This window comes from Panthera tigris, chromosome X (genome assembly GCF_018350195.1).
Source record: "Panthera tigris isolate Pti1 chromosome X, P.tigris_Pti1_mat1.1, whole genome shotgun sequence".
Taxonomy (NCBI): domain Eukaryota; kingdom Metazoa; phylum Chordata; class Mammalia; order Carnivora; family Felidae; genus Panthera; species Panthera tigris.
Window position 1 is genome coordinate 103,294,959 of NC_056677.1, and position 13,376 is coordinate 103,308,334.

Consider the following 13,376-nt stretch of genomic DNA (forward strand, 5'->3'; position numbering starts at 1 on the left):
GGAAAATCCTAGCTCCTTTACTTACTAGCTGTGAGACTTTAGATGAGAAACCTCTGTGCCTGAGTTTCTTAATCTATAAAATACAGATAAAAACAGTAGCCAAACTCATGTGGGTTTTGGTAATAAATGTAAATGCTAGGTACAGTGTACAAAACATAATAAAGTCTCAATAAATGTAAAATGTACTTGGTTTTAAACTCTTAAAGGATGGAAAGTAAGTTTTGTCACCTTTGTTTTTCCACCACTATGTTTATTAGAATGTGCTGCACATTCTAGGTATTCAAATACTTGTTGAATTACAATAATTTATATTAAGTCAATGGTAAATATACCAAGATTATTCATCTTTTGACTTTGGGGTAAAAAGGAGAGTGGTTAAATTAGGGCTTGAAACAGGAGCCTGATCTATGTATACTGCATCAAGGAAGTTCTTTGTGCCTCATAGTGTGGGTATGGCACAGTATCTTATACTTAGTAAATGTGAGACAGATATTTATTGGGTGAATTAAATGACTGTTATTTAGTTGTAAACAAAATAAATTTATTTTTCAATAAAATAAGTTTAGAACCAACAAGCATCAAGGAAAGGAAAATATAAAACAATCTAAAGTAAAACTTCATAGAACCTTTATGATTCTGTGAATAAGATAACATACCTCTACATTTATCATTTAACCTGAGATTATAACATGAAGCTTAACTTTTAAAAGTGTGTGTTTACACCTCTTACACAGTAGGCTTGTCACTATAATAGCTGCTATGTGAACATGAGGTAACACTTAGGCATAGCAGATAGACTTTTCTTAGGTATGGGAAGCAGAGAGTGGTGGAAAGACACAGGGGCCTATAAATTGCATAGTTTCCTCAAGGTATCCATAAGAGGAATTATAAAAGGAAAAGCATCACAAATGTGTGCTTGTGTAAGTGAATGTAGTCTGTGTTTTTGTGAGAGTATATGAATTAATAGGGTTCTATCTCTGTGTAGGTCTAAGTAAAGAACAAGTAATATGGACAATGAAACACAAGTATTTTCAAGCCAACTCTGACACATCTTGCAAACTACTGCAAGGTTCAATTTCCCAAGGTACAATTATGGTCACAATACTACCGTTCATTTATTCATTCACTTGTGCCTTCAAAAATGTGTCTTGAAAGAAGAATGTGTCTTGAATATCTGCCATATGCAAGGCTATCTCAGGGCTGGAGATAGAATAATGTATAAGACTCAAAGGGCTCATTGTCTGGGGATACAGACAAGTAAACTGACTATGGGATTTCAGATATAACATTCAGGAGAACATCGGGTTGCAGATTGATACTGTAAAATCCTATAGATACTTGGGATAGTTGTAAAGGAGTAAGTGAGTCTCCTTAGGAATAATATGAAAAAATAACAACATGTAAGAGATGAGCGGGGAAAATATTTGGAGTAGACTAAGAAAGAACAGCCAGAGAAGTAGGAAAGAAAACTAAGACATAGTAGTGAGGAAAGAGTTTCAAGAGAAAGTTGCATTTTTTTCAAAGGCAACAAAAATACAAAAAAAAAAACCAACCAAAAATATTCAGGAAATGTTAATGGTTCTCTAATTCCTATTAGTATATATAAACTTACCAGAGTTACACTCAGAAAAATTTCATAAAACTCTCCCATCTACTTTTACCACAAGCATTTTCCTGTTTATATCCTTCACTTCTACTCTTGAAGGATTTGAAATACTCATTGCACTATGAACATGCTGAAAACTTGCCTTCCTCTATGATTTAGCTGATGTTGTACCTCTAAGTAGAATGACCTCCCCCATTAGATAAGGCACATCTGTCCACTTTCTAGCAGTACTTATAGGCCCATGTCTTCTGCGAAAACTCTCTTGTTAATCTTTCCCACTTGTAAACTCCCATAGTACTTTTATTAATATCTTCCTTGACACTTACCATATTCCATACTGGATTATAGATATAGGTATACTGTATATACTTTCCTTATTCTTTCTATGATTTTTCATGCAAGAGTCTGTGCCATATTCATATTCAAAACCTCAGCATAGCACCATGTGTATATAGATGTTCAATAAATATATGCTGAATGCTGAATAAGTAAATGCTTGAGTACCTGTAGAACCAACATGATGAATGACACATAGTTCATTCTCAATATTTGTTGTATAAAAAATTGACAAAACAATTTCCTATTATTTAGCCTTCAACTTCCCTTTCTGATTTTCTTTCAAGCCCAAACATTCATTATCTTTGTGGGAAATAACTCTATGACAAAATTTCAGGCCAGTGTGTTGGATACCTTGACTTATATTTCTGTATTAACCACAGTAAAAAATCAATATTAGTTAAATAATTAACCTTAATTATGTGATAACTCTGACATGGGGGATGACTATTCCATTATAATGAAAATGCTTCTTGCAAAAATTATCAAAAATAAAATATGGTGCCTGATGAATCAGTGGTTTGACAGTATTCAATGTCTTTGTGTAATTCTTGGTTCCCAGACTCAAAGACAATTTGTCAGGAAGGGTTACAGGTTATTCTTGGTTCATAAAAGAAGAATTCTATAAATTATTTTATGTTCATTTCAGTTAAATTATGTTTATTTCTTTCTACAAGATAGAATAGAACTTAATATTCTAGGTTTCTGAAAACTCCTGAAAATTTATTGTTATTAAAACAAATTTATTTAAAGAAACAATAGGGGAAGACATATATCACTATAGAAAAAAATTGGAAGTTGTTTCAGAATCTTATTCTATTATGAAATAAAAGTGGAATTTGAGGTTGAAGTTTATTCAACGTTTATTTTCAGGGGAATCCTTTCAATTTTTTTAGAAAAATTATTTGAAAGACCAATGCTATAATACCATTATGAAAACCAGACTTCTTAGGAAGATAGTCTTTTGTGCACTTCAAAATGATTTTGGTAGATGAACATAAAATTTTCATGGGTGGGGATGGATGTATCGATCATTTAGATTACAAACAGCTTAGAAATATCTCAAATTCCTTTTTAAAAATGTACTGAAAAGACATTATGAAAGGTGGAATAAATCATGGTTTTTCACAACTCTCCCAAATATTTATTTGCCTAAAACAGGTACAGAAATCTGAAAGTAGACATATGCATTGACATTTTCTTGACAGATTCATAACTCTATGGTTTCCAAAACTTTAATGTTCAATAACATTTCATTAGTATACTCCAGTGTATTTATTACTATGCATTATTAATACAGATATGTGCCTAGGAGATGTACAATTTGTAATTATTTTTCCTTTCAAAACATAATAGCTTCACACTGGGCTTGTTGCAGCTACGATATTTCATCTCTGAATTCTCCTTCAGACTCTCTGGGGTTGTGACAGAAATTTGTATTTGAATAGAAAAGCTGTCAAGAAGGTGCTGTGGTACTATCCATCACATTTTTAATCCTGACCATACTTAGATGCTACTGAGGTTGGCTGTCCAAGACACTAAACAAAGATTGAAATTATGCCTTCTGTTCTTACACATCAAAGTTGCACCGTTATACCAAATTCAATAGGCCTGTATTACACTCTATTAATTTCCTATTAGTTCTCAGCTATGCAAAATGCAACCATGGTGTCACTATGGTTTAGACATGCAACCTTGATTCCAGCATCAAAAAAATGGAACCTGTCACTTCTAATAATTTTACAGGAGATTCTACAAATGTAAATCCTTTTTCATCTTGTCATCCTTTCATGTCTTTAATGAGTTTGCTCACTAACAGTGTAGAATCTTAATTTAACTTTCAGAAATATTAACATCTATTATAATTGAGCATCTCTAGGAGTATACTAATTAATGTGTAATAAAGAGTAATTTATAATACCTGAAACATTTATCTTAAAAAAATTCCATCAATAATTAACTATATATCAGAAAGAAAACAAAGACAGTAGTGAACTCAAGATTCCTAGCCAAATTGCTTATTTTGAGAGAAAGCATCATCTAGCTTAATCAGATGATCTACAAATTAAACTCAACCATTCGTAAAAGCCAGAGAACACTGTGTACTTGAAAAGCAAGTTAACCAGGGATTAGCATGTGAAAATTATTCACGGAAAACAGTTAACTCTTGGGAACAGGTGCTATAGTCAGTCTAACAATTACTATACATAAAATATTAGTATATTCTCTCATAGACTTTTATGCTTTATTTAGATTCAGTGACTTATTGCCACTATTACTGACCTTTAAATCTAATTAAAGTCCCTTAAAATCTAGATCTACACCATTTTTATCTCCCTTGACAGCCTTTAATTTGAATGTCTGTAAATGTCCACTAAAATTCATACTGTACCAATAGCAAAAAATAGCCTTTGCTGTAAGAGGGTCTCAGATCTAATACTTTGCACTGAAGAAAACAAAGACTCAATTTTGAGCTATAAACTCCATTATTAAATTTTTTTTTTTTTTAATTTTTTTTTTAACGTTTATTTATTTTTGAGACAGAGAGAGACAGAGCATGAATAGGGGAGGAGCAGAGAGAGAGGGAGACACAGAATGTGAAACTGGCTCCAGGCTCTGAGCTGCCAGCCCAGAGCCCGACGCGGGGCTCGAACTCACGGACCGTGAGATCATGACCTGAGCCGAAGTCAGACGCTTAACCGACCAAGCCACCCAGGCGCCCCCATTATTAAATTTTCTAAAGATTATATAGATTGGGTTTCATAGTAGAATTACACTGATTTTTCACTTTATTGTTCCCATTTCATAGCAGTTTAATTATTCTATAAACAATAATGTAACATCAATTTTAATACAGAATCAGTGAAACTGGTCTGGTATTCCAGAATACTACATTCAAGGAGTCTGAAGCCTTAAGTATTTAGTTGGGGAAGTAACATTATGCAAGTCAAGTCTGCCAAGCCACAATTGCTCAAGTATTCCAAATCTTGGCATCGAGATTTTACTGTGAATCTTAACTACTTTGTGCTTTATCGTGACACAAGAAGTTTTTTTTCTATATACATTGGACACAGAATACTTTATTCATTTCAATCTTTTCTGTCCATTACCATTTTAGGAGAGGTAAATGGCTGAAAGTTTGCCATTATCTCAGTGTCAACTTCCAGGGTTAGCTGAATTTCAGCATAAGTCATGATATGTAGTAGTTACAAAGTACACCACTTACTACACAATGTGTATTTTACTATTTGTCAATACAAAACATCTTTGATATTGAACCCCTCTAACTTAGCATTTATATTAAGGTTTTTACAAATAGAAAGAACATTAATAGTGAATAGCTATCAAACATTTTTGTTTTCAGGCACTAAGTGAAGTCCTTTGCATATATTACCTCATTTAATTTTTTTCATTAACCCTATTATCATATGACATATGACATATAAGGAAACAGATGCACAAAACAGTCAACAACTTGTCCAACTTGTCCATACAAATCATATGATTTGTAAGTGTTAGAAACAAGATTCAAACCCTTGTCTTAACCACAGTTACTACTGCCTCTCAATGTTAATCAATAGAGTAAAATAACACCTTTTCCTTTTTAAAGATTTTCATGTATATGCCTTTTTCATTATGTACAACATTTGAAGCATTTAAAAGTCATATGCATCATCTTTTGTTTTTTTTAAATGTACTTTTTCTCTATAACAGTATCATATTTAAAATCACTGCTTAGTCAAGTAGTTCCTAAGGGAGAAAGGTAGAAAACAATTGTTAGAAATGGTGTGAATGGGAGGTAGATGATTAGGGGCAGTAGGGACAAAAGACAGATGTTTTTCTGAGCAACTGGAATTGGGAATATTCATGTTCATAGGAACTGGAGAGACTGAATACTAAGAATAAAACTTCATAAGATATTGCAAGCTAGATAAATGGGTTAACATATAGCCCCCAGTGAGATGGGGGCTATCATGTACACACTTGTGAATTTCTGGTCCATACAGGGCTTTCTTTATATATAGCCAGATATGAAAAAAATGCTATTCAGAAAACAGAATGTCTGCTTTGCCTCTGGTTCTAGGGAAAAATCAACAATCTCCTCAATGGTGAATATTACCTTTTTTCTTTTCCAAGGAAAAACTCACAATATACTTTATGGAGCCTTTTTGGTTGAAAAGTTTGAACCCTAAATGAGCACTAAATGATCCAACTTTAGAATGCTACCTAAGAGAGTGAGAGAGATTTTAAGTTCATGTAGGTAGCCTGAAAGAAAGGGCAAAAGGACACCCATGTGGAGATGAAAGTGAAGGAAACAAGTCTTGGGAGAGAGACAGAAAGAAACCTGAAAAGGTGATAGCCTAAGGAAAGGATATAGGCACCAAGAAACTCTTAATGCCAGGAAGGCCCAGTAAAATTTTAGGACAATGATATTTGATGCTAACTTTTCAGTTGCTTTCCATTGTGCTTCAATCCCACTATATTGCTCCAAACCTTTAGTGTAAACCTGATATATGTAAAAGACTTCTTAAGTGTTATTTGGTATAGAATGAAGGAATAAGGATAAAAGAGGGGTAAGAGGTACCCAGGAAAAGCATCAGCTTTCCACTTCTAAGCTGGCCCAAGCAAATTTTCAGACATAGGGAGTAGTATTATGACTAAGCTGCTATATTTGAATATTAAAGAGAATACAGAGGCTGTATTCTGAATTAGGTGCATGTGTAGAAAATGTTTACATTGCTATTAGTAAAAGTTTCTATGTGCTTTGGGCAACATTTTTCAGCTAGCATCAGAAATCATCAAATAGTTGAATGTATGAGGAACTTCTGTTCATAAAGTGCAACATTAAGTATGGAAACATTGGTATTAAAGCAAATTATTGATGTATTGAATAGAATATAACATATTTGGAGATAGGCTTAGTGTAGGTTCTGTGGAAATAAATGAATCACAGAAACATCCGCAGTTGGATGCCTGAAATCACATTTTCTGTGAAATGGGATGTGTTATTCAATAATATTTTAGAACTTGGAGGTTAAATGTTATGCAGCTGCTAATATGTCCCTATTGTGAAGAAAAGAACAACACAAATGATGGCGCATGATGTTATGTAGGTTGTTATGCCCATAACATCTGAGTCATCTCATTTTAGAAATCTGATAAAGGAGACCATAACTTAATAATGTGGAGTATATATTCCTATAAAGTCAAGAAAATGGATCCTGGTAATGGCGTGTGCTCAAATTATGGGTCCCTAAGTAAGAATATTAGAACAGGCTTCTATTCCATTTCCTAACTGCAAAATAATCACTGCTTCAGGGAAAAGTTTTGTTTGGCTCTCATCATTTCTGCAACCTCCGCCCAGGTGAGTAAGAAGGAATTAGGCTGTGACCCCGAGAATGCAGACTATCCCTATGTTTGGAAATGTGTGTGTGTGTGTGTGTGTGTGTGTAGTTTTCCACAGTAAGATATCATCCTAGCTTAATAAGTTATTTAGAATATAAATTTTAGAATGCAAGAAATATGTAAATAGGAGTTATAGTTCCTTGGTGGCATGTTGGAGTCTACTTTTACATAATGTGTAGGGCTAACTCTTCTAACGTGTCACACTTTCAGAATGGTTTGTTCCAATGTCCTCAGGTATTGGAACCCTGAGTTAGCTGCTTCTCTGGATTGTATTTTTACAGGTCGTTCCCCTAGTCCATTAATGCCTGAGATAAGTTCCATCATCTTTCTTTACTTATGTGTTGTCTTGGCTTGCTGCATCAAGTCCTTCCTCTAGTATCTGACGGCCTTGAACTGCTGACTTTTCCCTTTACTTAAATCAATACCAATTTAAATCTCACTTTTCAGTTTCTTTCCTTTACCAACTTCTTATGTATACACTCTCCCTATTGTCCTGGTGTCTGTCAACAAACTCTGAGTCCTTCAGGAAATTAATATTTTTATCCCATTATGTGAAGAGTACAAAGTGTCACAAACTATGGATTGTTCAAGACAAGGTGCATCAAAAGGGCCACCCGTTTTTCATGTTCTCTTTCCTCCTTCCTCTCCCATCTCTAAAATATATGATAAAAAAGTTAAATATTGTAACAAAATAAATCTATAATTATTAAATGTCTAGAACCATAGACTGACAGAATAATAGATCTAGAAGGGGACCTTAGATATCTTTTACTTCAATCTTCTCATTTTATATTTGAATAATATAAACCTTAGAGAGTCATAGTGCATTGACAATGGCAAATCCAGGTCTCAGACCCCATTCTCCTGACACCCAGTTTAATGTTTTTTATTATACCACTGTGCTATAATAGACTTGAAAAATAAATCTCAAAAAGATGGCCTGAAGTTGACTACAACAAAGTAGTAAAAAATGAGGATAAACATATGTATGCATGCTTTTGGATTATAAGGACAGCAATTATTTGAATGACTGCAATATTTATATTCAGTGCATAATCTAATAAAATATTTTTAATTGGCGGTCTGGAAATAGAAATGAGAATCACATTTCTGATACAGTCATTTGGTATTACTCCCAATAGGTAAAGAAAATATAACAGAAAAGAACACTATTAATTGGAAATGATTATAGTGGTGCCTGGGTGGCTCAGTCAGTTGAGCGTCTGACTTAGGCTCAGGTCATGGTCTCATGTCCATGAGTTCAAGCCCCGCGTTGGGCTTTATGCTGACAGCTCAGAGCCTGGAGCCTGTTTTGGATTCTGTGTCTCCCTCTCTCTCTGCCCCTCCCCTGCTTATGCTCTGTGTCTCAAAAAATAAAATAAAACGTTAAAAAATTTTAAAAAAATAATTAATTATAAAATATTACAGGTTTTTAAATATTACACTCTAATTCACAACCAACCTATAACAGCTTTGGTGCATAATAAACCACCTCAAAAATTAATGACTTAATGAAATATCCATCTACTTAGTTTACAAGTTCATAGATCTACAATTTGGCCTGGGATTATGTGAGTAGGTCTCAGAAGTGCTAATTCAGGTATCTGTAGTCAGCAGGTGGTTAGGTAGGAGCTCTGCTTCTGGGGATTGGCTGGCTCTTCACTGGATTTACTAGGGCAACTGGAGCATGTTTATCATCAACCAACAAGAGTGGCCTGGGTTTGTTCACATGGCAGCTAGGCAACGTAACAGGAAAGACAGCAGAACATTCAAAACCTCTTGAAACCTAGGTTCAAACCTAGCTCAGTGTTGTTCCTGCAATTCTCTTATTTTAAACCCATCTCAAAGCCAGCCCAGATTCATGTGTTGGGAATAATACACTCTGAAATTTAATGAGAGAATCTGAAAAATAACATTGCAAGGGCCATGCATATAAAGGGGGTAATAAATGCAATCACTTAAAACTCTATGATAACATCCAAACAATTAACGACAAGTAACAAGCTCATTCTCTGTCTCTGTCTCTGTCTCTCTCTGTCTCTGTCTCTGTCTCTCTCTCTATTTATATATATTTAATACAGTTATTTATATATGAATATAATTATAAATTTAAATCCAATTTTTGTTGCCATTGTTCACTATTTTGTGTTCATATTTATATTACACATAAATTACATGTTTCTTAGCTAGTCACTGTTTTTTAATAAATGTTTAAAAATTTGAGAACACATTTAGATTTGTGAAGATACCACAGGGAGTTTGCATATACCTCACAGCATTTTCTCTTATAATCATCATGTAATACTGGAATGGTATATTTGATACAATTAATGAACCAAATTAATACCTTATTATTAACTGCAGTCCATATATTATTCATATCTATTTAGTTTTATCTGTTTTTTTTGCATTTTATTGAACTATCTATGTAGTTGCTGAAGCTACTACATGCAGACAAGAGAAAAGGAGCTTCCTTCCTTGGTCTCTTCCTCCTTAGTATTGATTTCCTCCTTGGCCAGGAGCCACTATTCCTTAGCCTTAGACCTTAGGCTGCTCACCCAGGAACTTCTTCTGGGTCTTGTTCCCTCTATTCCTGGTTTACTGAAAGTTTTCATCATGAATGAGTGTTGAATTCTATCAAATGCATTTTCTACATCAATTAATATAATCAAATGATTTTTTCTTCTTTAACCTCTTGATGTGGTAGATACTGATTGATTTTCAAATGTTAAACCAGCTTTTGAATCCCTGGAATAAATCCCACTTGGTTATGGGGTATAATTATTTTCAGACATTGTTGGCTAAACTGAATCCAATTTGTTAATGTTGAGAATTTTTATATCTGTGTTCATGACCTATGTCTGCACATTTTATTTCTTATAATGTCTTTGTCTGACTTTCATATTAGAGTAATACTGGCCTTAAAGGATGATTTGGAAAGGATTCCCTCTGCTTCTCTTTTTTTGGAAGAGACTGTGGAACATTGCTATCATTTCTTCTTTTAAGTGTTTGATAGAATTAGTCAGTGAAACAGTCTGAACCTGATGCTTTATTTTTTGGAAGATCATCAATTATTGACTCAATTTCTTTACTGGGTAAAGGACTATTCAGGTTATCAATCACTTCTTGTGTGAGTTCTGGTAGTTTGTGTCTTTCAAGGATTCGGCTTATTTCATCTAAGTTACCAAGTTTCTGGCCATAAAGTTATTCATAGTTTTCCATTATTATACTTTTCATGTTTGTGGGATTTCTAGTAATGACCAGTCTTTCATTTCCCATATGAGTAATTTGTGTCTTTCTTTTTTTCTTAGCCTGGACAGAGGCTTATCAATTATATGAATCTTCTCCAAGAACCAGCTTTTGTTTTCAATTATTTTCTCTATTATTTCCCTGTTTTCAATTTCATTGCTTTCTGCTCTAATTTTTATTATTTATTTTCTTCTAGCTTATTTTATACATAATTTGCTCTTTTCTCATTTCTTAGGATGGTACTTAGGTTACTGAGTTTAGATCTTTATTTTTTTTTGAATGTATGCACTTACTTCTATAAATTTGCCTCTAAGCTTTGCTTTTGCCACATCCCACATTTTGAGAAGTTGTGATCTCATTACATATGTCATATGATTTATTTTTGTTTAAACTTGTTAAAGCGCGTTACCTGACCCAACATATGGTATACCTTAAATATTCCATGTGAGATTGAAAAACTGTGTATTCAGTATTGAATGGAGTATTCAATAAATGTTATTTAGATAAGTTGATTGATAGTGTTGTTCAGGTCTATATCCTTACTGAATTTCTACCAGTTTGATATAGCAATTAATTTTGGAAGGAGTTAAAATCTTTAATTATAATAGTGGATTTATCTATTTCTCCTTTTAGTTCTATTGTTTTTTAAAAATCTTTTAATGTTTATTTATTTATTTATTTATTTATTTATTTAGAGAGCATGAGTGGAGGAGGGGCAGAGAGAAAGACACAGAATCCAAAGCAGGCTCCAGGCTCTGAGCTGTCAGCACAGAGCGTGACGTGGGGCTTGAACTCAGGGACCATGAGCTGAATTTGGACACTTAACCAACTGAGCCACCCAGGCGCCCTGAGTTCTATTGGTTTTTGTCTCATCCATTTTGATACTCTACTGTTAGGTGCTTACACATTTAGGATTGTTGTATCTTCTTGGAGAATTCTATCTCTTCAACATTATGTGTGTCCCTTTTTCATCTCTGATAATCCTCCTTCCTCTGAAGTCTGCTTTGTTTAAAGTTATTATAGATACTCTTTCTTTTGATTAGTTTTAAAAAGGTATATTTTCACAAACCTCTTTACTTTTAACTTGCCTGTGTCTTTTATTTAAAGTAGATTTCTTGTACACAACATATATTTGAATGTTGTTTTTTGAGGTAGCTTATAACCTCTGCCTTTTTATTATTGTATATAGACCATTAGCCCTTACAATTATTATTAACATAATTGGATTAATATCTACCATCTCATATCTGTTTTCTAGCCATTGCATTTTTTTAATGTTTATTTATTTTTTAAGAGAGAGACTGACAGAGTGTGAGCAGGGGAAGGGCAGAGAGAGAGAGGAAGACACAGAATCTGAAGCAGGCTACAGGCTCTGAGCTGTCAGCACAGAGCCCGACGCCGGGCTCAAACCCACGAACGGTGAGATCATGACCTGAGCCAAAGTCGCATGCTCAACCGACTGAGCCACACAGGCGCCCCTATCCATTGCATTTATTTCCCATTTTTTTTTTTTACCCTTTCTTTTTTGCTGCCTTCTCTGGTTGAATTGAACATTTTTTTTATGGCTTGATTTGAATTATTTTGCATATCAATTATACTTTTCTGCATATCAATTATACTTCTCATTAAAATTAACTTAGTGGTTTCCATAAAATTTACAATATACTTTTTTATTTTTTAATGTTTATTTTATTTTTGAGAGAGAGAATAACAGCATGAGTGGGGGAGGGGCAGAGAGAGACACACACACAGAATTTAAAGCAGGCTCCAGACTCTGAGCTGTCAGCACAGCCTGATGCGGAGCTAGAATGCAGGAACCAGTGAGATCATGACCTGGATCGAAGTTTGCACTTAACTGACTGAGCCACCCAGGCGCCCCTACAATATACGTTTACAGTTAATCCCAGTCTACCCTCAAGTAACACTATACCACTCCATGAGAATTGCAGCTACCTTATAAAAGAGCGTACCCAATTCCTCCTTCTCATCTCTTATTACATCGCTGTCATTCATTTCAGTCTATGCTCTGTAATCACTCAACACATTGTTACTATTATTACATTAAATAGTTATCTTTCAAATCAATTAATAAGAAAAAGGAAAAATACTTATGTTCTTACCCATATTCCAATATTTTTCCTTTATGTAATTTCCAGTTTTTGATATATGTCTTTTTCCTTTTTCTTGAAGAACTTTTAACATTTAAGAGAAGTTCTGCTGGTGATGAATTCCTTCAGTTTTTGTTTTTCTGAAAGAAACCTATTTCTCCTTTAGTTTTGAAGGATAATTTCACTGAATGTAGATTATAGGATGGTGTTTTTGTTTTATTTTTCATTTCAACACTTCAAATATTTCAATCCACTCTCTTTGCTTGCCTGCTTTCTGAGGAGAAGTCTCCCTTAATTCTTTTCTTTGTTCCTCCATAGGTAAGGTGATCCTCCCATGCTGGCCTTGTTTTCAGAAATTTCTCTTTCCTTGGTTTCCTGCAGTTTAAATATGATATGTTAAGGTGTAGAATTTTTAATTGATGCCTCTGAGAAGATGAACTACCTGGGTCTATGGGTTGGTGTCTGTCATTAAATTAGGAAATTTTCGATCTTTCATATTTCTAATATTTCTTGTATTCCCTTCCTCTCCTTCTTCTCCTCCTATCTTCTCCTTCTACTATTCCCATTATCTATGTGCTGCACCTTTTATAATTGTCCCACAGCTCTTGGATATTGTTCTTTTTTTTTTTTTTTTTTTTGGCCTTTTTGTTTTGGCAGTTTCTCTGTACGTA